This window comes from Lytechinus variegatus, chromosome 1 (genome assembly GCF_018143015.1).
Source record: "Lytechinus variegatus isolate NC3 chromosome 1, Lvar_3.0, whole genome shotgun sequence".
Taxonomy (NCBI): domain Eukaryota; kingdom Metazoa; phylum Echinodermata; class Echinoidea; order Temnopleuroida; family Toxopneustidae; genus Lytechinus; species Lytechinus variegatus.
Window position 1 is genome coordinate 50,076,046 of NC_054740.1, and position 13,041 is coordinate 50,089,086.

The 13,041-nt window shown below is 34.6% G+C and overlaps 1 long non-coding RNA gene across 1 annotated transcript; it reads right to left on the reverse strand.

Annotated features, from left to right (window-relative positions):
- Window positions 1-5,669: 5,669 nt before the first annotated feature.
- Window positions 5,670-10,881, reverse strand: LOC121415729. The gene is made up of 5 exons (XR_005970039.1): window positions 10,530-10,881; window positions 9,182-9,280; window positions 8,280-8,441; window positions 6,955-7,228; window positions 5,670-6,570 (listed from the first exon to the last, which is right to left on the reverse strand). It is a non-coding gene; the product is annotated as an uncharacterized LOC121415729 (long non-coding RNA).
- Between the last annotated feature and the right edge of the window lie 2,160 nt (window positions 10,882-13,041).

Below are 13,041 nucleotides of genomic sequence, written 5' to 3' on the forward strand. Positions count from 1 at the left end.
TGGAAATAAAATAAGAAAAAGTTGAATATTACGATTTACTAATGATACCAAACTAGCAGTTTTGACAAAGGAAAACAATTAAAATTTAAAGCAAAATAATCATACAATCAAAAATATATTTAAAAAAATCCCCTCCGAAATGAAGGTGTTTGGATCAAACCAGTACATTATAGCATTGTACCCCCATATAAATCTTGGAGGTGATTTAGCACCACCGCTTCCCAGGGTCATGTGCATCGGTGTTTCCACAGATCCAAAACAAACTTCTCGAATTTATAGACATTTCCTGGAATTTCTAGTTTGATATTTTAAAAAAAATCGTACAAATAATGTAGCCAGCCGAAACAAAATTAAGGACTTAAAACCCGTTTATTCATGCCCTTTTTTGAAAGATCAACATAATTACGAAATCCGTTAGCGCGAACAGAAAATTTTCAGCAAACAATTTAAAAAATATAACATGAATGTTGATAGTTGCTATGTTTAATTATTGTTTACTTGTAATCTTCGGATTTCCCGAAATTTCCTTGATTTGTTTCATTCAGAACCCTTCCTGGAAAAGGTCAAATCTCCCGAAATTCCGAAAATTTCGGGAGATTTGAAACCGTGCATCCCGGGAATAGCTTTATACATGTATAACCCTTTATAATGCAATTTTATATAAGGAATTTCACGAAAATGCTATTGAAATAAAAATATAGGGTTTGAATATAAGATCGAGGAACTTTTAAAACTCAACTCTCTGCGTTTACTAGCATTTCTTTATTTTATTCTTTAACTTTATATGCCCTGTCGCCGAACACTATGTGTCTTTCCACATTTTTTTAAAAATCCGATTGAATTGATATTTTTAGGTTGGTGCATGACTTCATATTTTTTGGTACAAAATACCATCTTGACGTCTCAGGATTCTGGAGTTTCTTGGGCTTTTCTACCTATGCCTATATAGAGCAAGGGGAAACAGAGAGGATCAATAAGAAAGGATATAAGAAGAAGAAGAATGTGAATGAAATAAGGAAAGAGGAACGATTTGAAAAACAGAAAAATAGAAATCATTATACAAAAAAATTCAATCGCGAATATATAAAAAAAAATCAGCTTGCGTTCTACATGCGCTCTTATCATTATTTAGGAAAATATGCAATATTACAGAACAGTTTATCCAATGTTCAGCAAATTTCAGCTCGCTTAGCGTATAATCTTTACACTTACCATAAGACCGTATTTTAGAATGACCCGATTCAGCTCTTCATGTCAAAATATTAACAATTTTCAACTTGTGCATCGTGCTCCGCGCTCGCACCATTCTGTTGTATAATCAATGCAAATTAAATAGTAAGTTTGAATCTCGGCTTTCAGTCATTTTTTTAAAAGCAATATGCTTACAATATCACAATCCTCGATCTTGCTAATTTTTAATTTATCGTAATAGTTGGATATGGATAATTTGGTGTGTGTGTGGGTTGAATCATAATGTTTAATTACACTCTATGATTCATGCCAAAATTTTAAACAATGTTATACGCGAGAACATAAATCAAAATGTTTAAGATATCCATACCCTGCTTGATTACCAAGAGTAGAATGACCCGTTTAAGATGTACATGTACATAAAACAGTTCGCGCTCCTATATTTCCTTTCAAATCGAAATATAAGAGTGAACATTAACTTGCGCTTCGCGCTCGCATCATTAATTTAGGCCATAGTAGGTCCATGATTATAAAAATAAAGCTACGATGTACTTAAAAAATCAGACTTTAGTTGCATGGGACATCCCTCCTAAATGATAATAAGTATTGTATCTGCTGATGTGAAACGTGGATGGAAATATTTCTTACCATCCCCGAATAAAAATATACATTCTGGCACTGGCGGCGGAAGATTATGCTTCAACGCTGCCAATCCAGAATCTAATATTTTTATACTTTCGCGCCGCCGCCGCAGAATGCAATTATTTTTATGTCCTTTTATGCCCAAGATATACCTTTATATATATATATATATATATATTATACTGCACGAACTCTTTTTACTAACTCTTTTTAGAAATCACATTACATTGGTTGTTTGGCTGTGTGCAGTTATGTGTTGGAGGGGGAGATAAACAGCTTTATGTTGTGCAGGGGTGGATCCAGGACTTTCTAAAGGGAGGGGGCACCATTTCCTGAGAAAATTTTGACACGGCAAAAAAAATAAAAAGGTTTTCATCTAAAAGGTATTTCGCCAAAAATTTGTCAAGCAAAAAAAAGAAGAGGAAAGGACCTCCCGTTCAAGGGGTGGGGGGGGGGGGTGGGTGGTGCACACGTGGGAAAAATGTATGGCATATTTACCTCACAAGTTTTGATTACTACTCTCAAAAAGGGGGTGCAAGTCGGATTTGCCCCCCCCCCCCCCCCTCCTTGACCAGCCAGCGCAGTTGTGCTCGGCCCATCAGAGCTCAGTCTTAAATATATGAAATATTATAATCATATGACTGCACATGCATTAGAAATGAAAACATTATGTCCTGCATTATGTTCATTTTTCGAGCGATATGAGAAGAGTCTTACGTAATACCAAGTAATTTGCATACCCACATCAACTATGAAACGTTCATGCATGGGATGAAGGCATTCTCCCCCCGGCCCCGGATCCTCCCCTCAGTTCACGACATACTACATAGAGCTCGAGAGACCACATGTCCTTATTCCCTTCGCAAGTACATGTATGATATGTTTTGGATCGCACATATTCTTATGCTACACTTTAGATTTATCTTCAAGTAATACATCGACCCAAATTTGCCACGTTACTATCATCCCGGCGAGGAATCAGTAAGTCCGCAATTTTTCTTATCTACATGATCTAAAAGGGTCTGTACGTATCTTGTATTGCGCTCAGATTCTGTTTCTCTTCTTTGAAAGTGAATTTCTCTGCTTCGACACCCAAGAACCGGCAAGGCGCTACATTACACGGCACGGCCAGCGGAACATGCGCTGCATGTAATGTTTACAATTCTCAGTGCAGCCGCCGACACCGGCCGTAGAGGCCCTCCCCCCCCCCCCCACTATTCACTGTTGGTTGATTGACAGTTCTCGCTTGCGTAGCCGTTAATACTAGTACGATCTCAACGGCAGAGGGAGTCGTACAATTTATTTCAAATTGGCGAAGTCTCAGTGATTTGAAAAATCGTCTAGTAGACGCGATCCAATATAATCACATATTCCCACATACTAACAACTTTTCATCCGAAATAAAGATGATTTCTAGGGTTTCTTGGAACAAATACATAAACTCATAAACATATTTCATCTTAGTTTGAGAATTTTTTAAATCAGCTTCTCACAAAGTTAAACGATCCCTTTAAGTCCATATCGATCGGCATCGTAACACAGCAGTACGGCGTGGATCTAGGCCTACCTAATCACTGTACTGCGTTTTTTTAGGCTTGAGGAAGTTAGATCTACGGAAGTTAAATCTAACGTTACACATCAATTAAATCTAAATGTTAGATTGAGTGCACATTATGATTTGTTTGAAATAAATCATAACCAATCTGATACTATTGTATAATCCTACCTACCTTATCGAAGTCCGGTGGAACTTTGCCCGGAGCTAGCTTTGATTGAAAATGGAAATATGGAATTGAATCTTTGTTTGGGTTTTGTCCCGGGTTAAGGTTGTGTACGTTAATTGGTACGTACATGGTGGGGCCAGCGTCGCGTGGGGCCAAGCGACATGACCTTGATCTGATCCCGCGTCCACAAGCGTGCCCCTTTTCCTTTCCCTCAGAATTGACTTTCCCATTTGAAGTATTTTTTCAATTCATTTATTTATTCTTGTCTTTTTATATGTATCTCGATAAATGGATTTAAAAAAATAATTTTAAGCGAGCAATTTTTTTTAATTGACAATTAAATTAACAAATATCCAAGTTTTTGTTAGATTTTCACATGATATATATAAAAGAATAATTTTATTTCACCCTAATTTCTTTTATCTTTCTTTTCTTGGTCATGAATTTATTATTATTATTTTTTTTTGGGGGGAAGAGCCCCAAGTCCCCCCCCCCCCACTCTGTAAGTCAGTTCTACCAACATCTCTAAAAGGAGCTGAGAAACTCATTGGTAGCTCCTCCACACTCAGGTCACTCTTGCAATCGCATTATTCCCAACCTTTACCTATTCTCCAGTTTGTGCTTGCAGTATTTTTTTTTATTTTTTTTGGGGGGGTTAAGCTATTCACCATGCTTGCAGTATTTTTTTTTCTTTAAAAGAAACACAATTTCCTTATCAGAAAAATAAAGACTTATCAACCCTGGATAAGTGTAAAGGGTATTCCACCCAATCAATGATATATTTGAAATTGGGGAAATAACAGTGGTGTACGTATTAAGCCCAAAATTTTGAGGGGGCTAAATATGGCATATCAGGTAAAATAAAATAAAAATTGCAAGGAAAAATCTTCAAAATTTTAATTGCAAATATCCAATTTTGTGATAGATTTGACATAATATTCAAAAATATGTTTTACCCTTTCTTTTTTTTCTTGGTAATAAAGATTTTTTTGGGGAGGGGCTTTTTTCCATGGTCAGTGGTCCCCCTCTATACTTTCAAACTGAAGGGACTAAATTTCCCTAAAAGAAAATAACTTTTAACAAAGATTTATGCTATAACACCACTGGCCATTCTCTCAGTGACACATGTAGCAACCTTTACTCCTTTCATTTCTCATTTGCTTCCATCACATGTACATTATTGTGCATCTTAACGTGCCAAATACTTTTCTCTCAAAAGTTTTACTATAAATAATTTTGCAGTATACCCTACAACAAGTTTCTTGAAGTATATCCTCCTGCACAAGCAAGCAATCACTTGACTTTCTTCATACACAACCTTAACCAACATACCATTACCACCGCCCCTGCCTTACACATAACATTAATCTCTCCTTTGCAGTCTTTCTTATATAAATTTATTTTTTGCTTCCTGCAAGAACGATGAACCATGCAGCATATGGACAGAATTGATAAAAGAATTTCATTTTTGTTTTCTCCTGACACAATTACTTGAAAACGATATCAAAATAAAAGGACAAGTCCACCCCCACAAAGTTGATTTGAATAAAAAGAGAAAAATCAAACAAGTGTAACACTGAAAATTTCATCAAAATCTGATGTAAAGATATTAAATTATGACATTTTTAAAGTTTCGCTTGACCACACATAACAGTTTATATGTACATCCAGGTCGGTATGCAAACTATTTCTTTTTATTCTACTAGATGAAATATTCGAATTTCTCTTCATTGTCAAGTGAACCCAAGATTAGTCACTCCCTGAGCATGTGGAATTTGCATTATTTTAATAATATAATTTGGTTTAGTCAAGTTGGCCCTCAATGTCAAATCTGTAAAAAAATGAAATGTTGTACAATTCATACAACAAAAACAAAAGAAATAGTGAAGGACATCATTGACTGTCTCATTTGCATGCCACTGATCTCCACATATAACTGTGTTGTGAAAAATAACCCAAACTTATGTCATAACGTTCCTATTTTACATCCATTTTTGATGAAATTTTCGGCATTATGCTAGGTTGATTTTTTTCTATTAATTCAAATCGAATTCTTTCTGGGGAGGACTTGACCTTTAAAATCAAAACTTATATGTACATGTGTAGATGTGTAGTAGACAGAGCAGTTTATTTCGTACATTATTTTTTTTTAAAGTAGATTGAAATTCTTTACATAATGATACGAAGATTGAATAGACTGTTTACATTTTCTTAACAATGCATCAGAAACTCTGAATAAAAATAGATAAACAATGGATTAAAAAAAGTTTAGTCAAGATTTTAAACTCTACAGCTAAAGCATGAATATCACAGGTAATTAGGCAATTATATTTCTGAAAGAAATTAAAGGATGATTCTATCATAAAATAGTAATATCAAACAAATGATAATAGCTTGCAATGTATATATAGTGCTTACTACAGAAATGTATCTTAGTGCCTATGAAAATAGGTGGGAAAAAAAAAGGATATTCAGCAAAAATGATATTATATAATTTAAATTTGATAAATTAGGAAGCTGCATATGCTTAGAAATATGACCATTTAATTAACAAAGAGGTTTTGATATTGAAATCATGAGGCTTCAAACATTGATTGTTGTTTTTAAAAAATGGTATAAAAATAGACTTGAATCATAAGAATGACCAAGACCATCTCATGCCAAACTTAGTTAAGCATGAGCAAAATGTTGCTTATACCTCTCACATCCCTGCTTATACATTAGCCCATCGTGTGTGTCATTTATTTCCTGGAATTCACATCCCAAACCTTTTGTCAAACAAGAAAAATGTTGTGAATTTGGGTTTTTAAAAGCAAGATGGTCATTTGATCACTAATGATAAATCGGAATGCATGAATACATCCTATCAACTAAGCTACCATTTTGTGATCACAAGTGTCCACTTTCATACACAGATAATCCAATGGAATGCTTAGTACCCGAAGCACATGGTCCTTTTCTATCGACAACAGAATGCAGGCAGGAATTCATCAAAGAGAGGAGCAACGGATACCTGCAATAAGGATCAAAACAAAATGAATATTAAAAAATTTGCTCTTCGTTATTCTTTCTGGAAATATATCTTCATTGATCAAGCAATTAATACCCCCTTTACCTGAAGAGCAAAATGCATTTTTTTATACTATTTTTCATTTCTCCTGCAATAGGAAAGTTAGCAGATTATCTATATATTTTTTTTCTTCTGTGAAATCTTTAAAATTGTCTTATTTCACATAGTAAGAGTATAAAATTACAAGAAAATCTGACCAACAAGATTGAAATTTGATTAAATACAGTATGTAGTAGGGGCCAATATATGTTTTCTTCATTATCACATACATCTAGTAGGTGTTGAATACAGAGAATATCAAATTGAAAACTGAGTGTGTATACCAACCTATACATTTACAGAAGACCTGTTCTTCCTGCTAAGTACAGGGCTTGTTCCCCATCAGGACTCCTGATGTAGACATGGCCCCGATCGATAGCACCTACGACTCTTGGAAACCTGTAGCAATCATCAAATTGTCGCTGGGTGGTTTGAATTTCTCGTCATCGGACACTTCATTAACTGTTACTCCTTGCCATTGCCTCAGAAAAATCTTTGATGATTCTGCACACGGATGACTATGATATAGTTGCTTTGTCTGCTTGCATCTTCTAAAAGGTACCTTTAGTTAATGAATGATAAGTGATGTTGTGTAATTGCTTTATTGATATGAAAGCCAATTGATACTTTACCATTTACATTTGCAAACATTGTGCTTCTGTTATGAGCTGATGTTTATGATGCACTGGAACTGATTAAAGAGATTTTTCTTAGATTCACTAAAAAAAAATCTACTGCAATAACAATCCATGCAAAATGGAGAATATCTCTCTTAAGCTGGAATGACATACCAATATTTCTTTTTGGGTGATTATAAACCATCCTTCATGATAATTTCCCACTTGAATGACATATTTGTATTAAAAAATGTTGCTACATTGTAAAAAATGAGAGAAAAATAAAATCCCCACCCATTTGCAACCCAAAGGGTTACATGTTTCATTTCCACAAAAACCTTTCTCTGAAATACCCCAACACTCCCCCTCCCCTGTACTCCTGACTGAAAGCAGAAACAAAAATCATACAATTTGGATGATGAATTATATTAGGTTTTGCATTAATTATTTCTGTAAACCATGTGCATGTTATCATTAATATGCAAGAAGTGGCCTGATGATGTCACATCCACACATTTTCCATACATGAATGTACAAGGGTTCCACGATATTTGCTCTGGCGACAATTACTTAATGGAAAATCTGCATGCTATGCAAAACATAAAACTTAATTTTCATGACTAGATACTTCCAACCCTTGATCCTTACATTATTCTGAACTCGCAATAACTATCTTAAATATATAATCAGCAGTCAACCACATTTTTACATTCCTGGAGGAAAAAAATGAACGATTATAATTTCAAATCACTAGAGAACAAGTGGGGATGTGAATATTGCATATTCATGAGGATACACAGAACTGTTTCCCCCAAGTAATGTAAAACTTTAAAATTGAATCAATTCATAATTCTCCATCCAATATTGATGGTTTTTGCGAGCCGAATTTTTCTTTATAAAAATCTCATTATTTTTGGCCTGGAGAATCGCTTTCATAGAACATAATTTGACCCCCCCAATTACCTTCTGCTTTATAGTTCGCATATGCAAACTCACCAATGGCATAAAAACAAAGTCCTGTCAAAACATGTAACATGTCAGGCAATGTGTCGTTTCTCTCTGTTGGTAGCCCACTCTGAAAGGTTCATTCTTGTAGCATTCAAATGGATTCTTCCTGTCTCTTAATCCATGCTGTGGTCTTCCTATGTGTTGCTGAATCTGCATGGAAGTTGAAAGATTGTGTTGAAGAGTCATCATGAATGGGCAATTTACTCTTTGAATTTCATTTAATTCAAAAGTGTTTAAAGTGAGGAACAGAATGTCAAAGATTATACAGAAATCCCTAAAAAAAGGATAAAAATGTCTAATTGTCATGAGTAGCTTTTCTATTTACCTACATGTACTTGTAAATGTGAAGAAAGAAAACTGCCAATTGTTGCTGATCATCATCATTGATCAAACCATGCGCGTCTAAGAGATGCTGAATCACTTTCAATTGGCTTGAATAGTGAAGGCAAGGCACTAATTTTATGGAACATTGTTTACACAAAAAGAGGGTATTGCTTCCGAGTGACTTTCGAATAACATATTTTCATGAATCTTCATCAAAGTCTCATTAAACTTTTTTTTTCTACATCCACCCCCTGGCATTTATAAGACTGACTATGCTTTTTTCTCTCTTTTAAATAAATATTCAACAAAATGTCAGGATTAATTGGAGATCAACAAGCATTTAAAAAAAAGCTAGTGACCAGTACACATATGCATATAACATACAAGCAAGGTCCCCCCCCCCCCCCCCTCTTCCTTTTTGTCAATTACTATGACAAGAATGAAAAAGTAACATACATGATACATTAACAATTACAAGATGAATTCAAATCACAGAAATAACATTTAATGCAAAATGCCATTTTAATGATATCTAATTTTTTTCAATATGAATTGATAAGACATACCTCACTCTGTTGCAAGAAGGCACAGCAGTTCAAAAATGTGAGCCATGTTTGTCGTTTTGATTGATCACAATCTCACAATCTGCCGAGTATGGTCTGTTTCTGATATGGAAGAAAAAAAAAGAATGAAAAAATATTTATTCATCAATCATACTGCAATGTACTAGGCCCTATATCAAAGAAAAAAAATAATAAGCAGGTACAATTGTAGAATGATAAAATCCGCTGTTTCAAAGGAGTCTTTCAACATTTTCTGATTTTTTTTGTGAGAGGGGATGCTGCGGAGCCACATGAAGTCTCAGGGGAGCATATCTCTGACAGAAATAAACCTATTTATCGGTCTACTACAAATGTTTAGAACTAAAGATCAAATGCACTTGTAGTTATGTGCGGTCTCGTGTGGATTTAACATTGGAAGGACACCTTGTGAAAAAAAAAATACTTGAAACAAAGAGAGTGGGGTAGAGAAAATAACCCCCAAAAGATAGAATTTTCAAAGTTAGACCTCAGTTAGAATTACTCAAATTATTCAATCAGGCCTAGGATTTCCATTATTTTTTGTTTTGACGACACCGTAAATCTAGAAGTGATCGCAAATGCGATGCCGAAGGTAAGTAAAACTTAGTTTTAGTAAAATCAAAGTCATATTAAAATTAAGTTCATATACAGCTGTTGGAGTAAACAGTGGTGAGTGGAACCCAATCTTTTTAAAACATTTTTTTCCAAAAATATTTAAATCAGGGCTTAGCCTTAGACTCGAGTTGACCCTTATTATTTTTTTTTTTACTCCAACGATGTTGTAGGACTAACTCTAACATGGCTACCAGGTAAGCCTGGCCATCTATCCAAGCCAAGGCAAAGCCAGCCCAGGGTAGATTGTCCAACGTAAGTTAGACCGGCTCTTGTATTTGTAACGTTAGAATTTTTTTTAATTTATTTTTATCGCTGCTCTCCTTGGTCTTGATTCACTTTTCAGACAAAATTCGATGCACAGTATTGTGTTGGCAGGGGTATCGTAGACAACAAAAATTCCATGAAAATCACACAAAATCGAAAATCACTCAAAATCACTGCCTGGCATAACTAGTATCGGCCTTTCAATCACGCCTACCTCGCCTGTGAGTGTGACTGCTAATTGCGTCTCGCACTGCACATCTGATAACCAAGAACGCACACAAAAATACATGGCTGGGACTGAGCAGCTTAGAGACGCGACGATAACAATGATTAAGATACCATTTCAAGTTTTCGAGTACACTTTTTGGAAAGTTAAAGCTATCAATGATAGTTACAGATGGAACTGAAGGCTCCGTCATGATTTAAGCTCCAATAAATTATGTAATTTACTTACAATCTCGGTCGAAGTCGTGAAATTTTAAGCTTTAGATAAGCCGATCACACCGAATCTCGTCTCCGTCCAAAAAACTTTTTTTTGCAGCAAACTTTTCTGCAACCGCAATGCTGCTCTCTGATTGGTTAAAACCGTGGACTAACTTTAATCCACCGATTTAGTCCACCCCAAAGAGCTGACTAAATCGTGACGTCAAATGACGCGTTTTATACCCCGGTATAACTTTAGTCCACCTTTGTGAATCGCAAAAGTTAGTACCTAGGTACTAACTTTAGTCCATGGATTAAAATGACGTCAAATGACGCGTTTTATACCCCGGGTATAACTTTAGTCCACCTTTGTGAATTCGGGCCATAGAAATAGACTAACCAATATAATTCGGGCTTCTCGCAAATTGTTTTATTCCGAGAAACTTAAAGTTAAATCAAACATGAAAGCCACATGGGAGATCATCAGTGATTTGATTGGCAAGAAACCCAAAGTATTACCAAAAGACAATTTCACAGTTCATGCTGCTGCAATAAATTCAGATGATGTAGCTGATACCTTTAATTCCTTTTTCTTTAACATAAGACCCTCTTTGGCAAACAACCTTGCCAGACCAAACCAAAGTTTTGCAAAATTTCTTCCCACACCCATCAATTCTTCCTCATTCTTTAACCCCACAAATGTTCAGGAAATAATTGAAATAACAAAAAATCTCAAATCCAGCAAATCAGAGGGATATGATAGAATTAGTAATTTCCTTCTTAAGCAGATCATACATTATATTGTCTCTCCATTGTGTCATATTTTTAATCTGTCGATCAGCACCGGTAAATGTCCAGATTCCCTAAAAATTGCAAAGGTAAATCCTGTTTTAAAAAAAGACAATCCACACGAAATAACAAATTATAGGCCTATTTCTATTCTCCCCAGCATATCCAAAATATTAGAGAAGATTATTTACAAAAGACTTTATAAGTTCCTAGATACTTTTCATTTTCTAAATTCAAACCAATATGGATTCAGGAAAGGGCATTCAACTGATCAGGCTTTAATACAAATATACGATAAAATTACAAATGCAATGACAAATAAAAAACACATAATAGGAATATTCATGGACCTAAGCAAAGCATTCGACATTCTTGACCACCAGATTTCACTTAAAAAACTTGAAAATTATGGAATTCGGGGAATCACACTATCATGGTTTGAGAGTTATTTGTCTGATAGAAAACAATATGTCACTCACAATAATATTTCTTCTAACTTTCAGTCAATAAAATGCGGAGTCCCACAAGGATCGATCCTTGGCCCCTTACTTTTCCTTATATATATTAATGATTTGACTACTGTATCGCCTTTATTATCATTTGTATCATTTGCCGATGACACAAACATTTTTTATTCAAACACTAGCTTAGAAACTTAAGTAGATACATTTAATCGTGAATTACCTAAACTATCTTTATGGTTTAAATGTAATAGGCTCTCACTTAATATAGACAAAACAAACTTCATGTATTTTAAGCATACAAGTTCACATATTACTGAGTTTCCATACGACATAAACATAGATAATATTCCTCTCAAAAGGAAAAAAGAAACAAAGTTTTTAGGTGTCACAATAGATGAAAATTTAAATTGGAATGAACATATACGTTGTATAACTACTAACATCTCCAGAAACGTAGGTGTACTTTACAAAATGAAAAACATAATTCCTCATACTACACTTGTTTTACTATACAATTCATTAATATTGCCATATATATCGTACTGCAATATAGTTTGGGCAACGTGTGCAAAAACTAAAATTAATACAATATACTTATTACAGAAAAAAGCAATTCGAATTTGTACTAATTCGCAATATTTATCACACACAAATCCATTATTCCATAAACTAAAGACTAACTATTTTTGACATAAATTCATTTCAAAGCTTACTGCTTATGTTCAAATACGTAAATAACATGCTCCCACCTCCATTTCACAATTGTTATACTATGAACACATCTATCCATTGATACCCTACGCGGAACTCTTCTAATTTCCATTTAATCAACCCCAAATTGCTTATTGCGCAGAGATCCATAAGACACCATGGTCCTGATTTGTGGAACTCTCTACCAGAATCTATAAAAAGATCCACGTCTCTTTACTCATTTAAGGCAAATGTTAAATCTATGTTGATATCAGAGTATTTGAAGTAAAATTTCTGTGTCGATGTGTCATCATTAAAGCATCATCACCATCATCATCCTCTCCATCGCCTTCATCTTTACCATTTCACCATCATCTTCATCCCTATCATCTCCATCTTCATTGCTCAAATTATATTACTGTTGTTTTTCATGAAATGTACTGTATATCGATTCTGCTGTATTAATGTATTTATATGAATCAATGAGTTTTAACCTGGGGTTGTCATTTTTTCAAGCAATCTGCTTATGATGACAATGCTTCTCCTGCCAATTGTAAATGTTAACTAATTTGGTATGAGATCAGTTTTGTTTGTAATGAT